The following is a 3,681-nucleotide window of genomic DNA, read 5'->3' as shown; positions in this document are numbered from 1 at the left end:
AATGCTCTTTATGCTTCACTTAAATATTTTGAGTATGCCTTTATAGAATGCTCTTTATGCTTCACTTAAATCTTTTGAGTATGTCTTTGTAGAATGCTCTTTGCGCTTCACTTAAATCTTTTGAGTATGTCTTTGTAGAATGCTCTTTGCGCTTCACTTAAATCTTTTGAGCATGGATTTATAGAATGCTTCGTGTGCTTCACTTATATATTTTTAGATCGGATGTTGGTAAACCTATATTATTTGTAGAATGCTCTATGAACTTCACTTATATCTTTTAGAGTATGAATAAAATTATTGTCGGAATTGGGCTTAGAAGAGTATCATTAGAATGTTATACCTAGCTAAAAGGGCATTAAAGAAAAGCGATTGTTGGGAGACAACCCAATATTTATCCTTACTATTTTTGTGTGTTTACATAATTAAGCTATTGTACTAATCATGTTTTATAGCTTTTGTTTCAATAAAGTGCCAAGTAAGACCTTTGTGATGGCTTACGGTGATAGTTGATTTGATCTTGCTAAAAAACAGAAACTTTTGCACTCAGGAAAACAATTCTCATTTTTAGCAGAAGCGTGATAAAATACTAATTATTTTTGAATATGATTAATAAACAAATTTCTTAGGTTTTCCTAATTTTTCAGGATTTTTGGAGTATCAGAAGTATGGTTGTTGTTCAAATCATTACAGATTGTTCTGTTTCCGGCAGATTCTGTTTTCAATGCATAGTTTGCTTGTTTTCTAGTTTTTATGGCTTATATTGCTCAATATAAATTGTGGAATGATAGGGTACAGTAGGCATTGTGTGAGAACAATTATGAATCTTTTCTTTGACAGTACGAAAGTGAATGATTTGCTCTTTATCATACTAACCCATCTCACGAAGTTTCGTTAAGTTTTGTGTGATTGAAGTTTTCAAGTTTTGGGTGAGATATCAATACAAGGAGAATAAGGAGTGGAAAGACCCTAAGATTGGGGATTCCCAAGGCACCCCAAGGTAATATTCAAGGAAGACTCAAGCGCCTAAGCTTGGGGATGCCCCGGAAGGCATCCCCTCTTTCGTCTTCAAAACCATCGGTATACCTTACTCGGAGCAATATTTTTATTCGTCACATGATATGTGTTTTGCTTGGAATGTATTTTCATTTTACTTGCTGTTTGAATAAAATCATTGGATCTGAAATCTTGAATAAGAGAGAGTCCTCCCATGCCTAGTTAATTATTTGACTACTCATTGTCCTTCACTTATATCTTTTGGAGTAGTTTGTCATTTACTCGCGTGCTTCACTTATATCTTATGAGTAAATGGTTGAATGAATTGAATATCATAAATCTTAAATTATATATGCTTCATATGCTTATCCCATGGGGAGTAATGACTTCACTTATAAGATGTATAGGTGGTAAAATTTATTGAAAGTTAGCAAACTCAACATTGGTCACTTGAACAATTCATGAAAGAATATTGAAGGAAGAGATATTTCACATATAAATATACTATCTTGGACATCTTTTGTAATTGTGACCACTCATTAAAATATGACATGCTAAAAATTTGGTGTTGGATAAGTAAGACAACATAATGGGTTATGTTTTCCTATATCCGAATAGAAGTTATATTGTCATGGATCCTTCAACATGTTGAGCTTGCCTTTCCCCCTCATGCTAGCCAAATTCTTTGCACCAAGTAGAGATAATACTTGTGCTTCCTAACATCCCTTAAACCAGTTTTGCCAGGAGAGTCCACCATACCTACATATGGATTGAGTAAGATCCTTCAAGTAAGTTGTCATCGGTGCAAGCAATAAAAAATGATCTCTCTAAATATATATGATCTATTAGTGTGAAGAAAATAAGCTTTATACGAACTTGTGATATGGAATAAATAAAAGTGATAGACTGCATAGGTCTTTATCACAAGCGGCAATGTAAAGTGACGTTCTTTTGCGTTAAGATTTTGTGCATCCAACCATAAAAGTGCATGACAACCTCTGCTTCCCTCTGCGAAGAGCCTATCTTTTACTTTTTTCTTCTACCCTTATACAAGAGTCATGGTGATCATCACCTTACCTTTTTATACATTTTCCTTTGGCAAGCGCTATGTGTTGGAGAAATCTGGATATATATATCCACTCGGATGTAGGTTATCATAAAGTATTATTGTTGACATTACCCTTGAGGTAAAAAGTTGGGAGGCGAAACTATAAGACCCTATCTTTCACTGTGTCCGATTAAAACTTTGAACCCATAAATATCACGTGAGTGCTAGCAATTGTGAAAGATTATATGATAGTTGAGTATGTGGGATTTGCTAAATCAAAGCCCTTACGTAGACCCTTCCTGAAAATAAGATGAATTGCAATTGTTTGATGACTAGGAACATGGTTTGTTAGTTTTCAAGAAACTTTATGGTCTATACTTTAATTTGTGAATAGCTTGTTACTCGATCATGAGAAGTGTTATGAGATGACCACTGTTTATGACAAAGAATAATGCTAGAAAAAGTGCTTGGAACTTTCATTAATCAAATGTGTGCACTTGATAGCATTCACACTTCATAAATTATTTCTTTCATCATTTACCTACTCGAGGACGAGCAGGAATTAAGCTTGGGGAAGCTGATACGTCTCCGATATATCTATAATTTATGAAGTATTCATGCCATGTTTATAACAATTCCATATGATTTTGGTATGATTTGATTAGAACTAACGCGGACTAACGATGTTTTCAGCAGAACTACCGTGGTGTTGTTTTTGGGTAGAAATAAAACTTCTCGGAACGAGCTGAAAATTAACGAAGAATTTTTCTGGAAAATATAAAAAATACTGGAATAAAAAGATATGGAAGAAGAGTCCCGGGCTAACCACAAGGGTGGAGGGCACCCCCCCCTAGGGCGCGCCCTCCGACCTTGTGATCGCCTCGTGGGGGCCCCTGATGTGAAACCAACGCCAACCCCTTCTATAAATCCAAAAAACCCCAGAACAGAAGAGAGATCGGGAGTTCCACCACCGTAAGCCTCTGTAGCCTCAAAAAACCAATCTAGGCCCTCTCTGGCACCCTGCCAGAGGGGGCCATCTTCACCGGAGGCCATGGAGGAGGATCCCGGAGGGGGCCATCATAGCCATGGAGGCCAAGGACCAGAAGGGGAACCTCTCCCCATCTAGGGGGGCATGGAGGAGCAAGCACAAGGGGGAGAACTACCCCCCCTCTCTCTTGGTGGCACCAGAGTGACATCGGGGGAATCATCGCCGCGGTGATCGTCTTCATCACCATCACCATCATCATCACCATCCTCATCTCTTTTACACGGTCCACTCTCCCGCACCCCGATGTAATCCCCTACTTGAACATGGTGCTTTATGCCACATATTATGATCCAATGATGTGTTTCCATCCTATGATGTTTTGAGTAGATTTCTTTTGTCTTTGGGTTGATTGATGATATAGATTGATCTGAGTTGCATGTTTTATTATCGGTGCTGTCCTGTTGTGCCCTCCATGTCGCGCAAGCGTGAGGGATCCCCGTTGTAGTTTTTGTAATATGTTCATGGTTTGCTTATTGTCTATGTTGCGTGAGTGACTGAAACACAAACACGGGTAAGCGGGTCATAGTGCATGGGAATAAAGGGGACTTGATGTGTTAAGGCTTTGGTTGGGTTTTAACTTAATGATCTTTAG

Source organism: Triticum urartu, chromosome 3 (assembly GCF_003073215.2).
Source record: "Triticum urartu cultivar G1812 chromosome 3, Tu2.1, whole genome shotgun sequence".
Taxonomy (NCBI): domain Eukaryota; kingdom Viridiplantae; phylum Streptophyta; class Magnoliopsida; order Poales; family Poaceae; genus Triticum; species Triticum urartu.
This window is presented reverse-complemented; position numbering follows the sequence as displayed.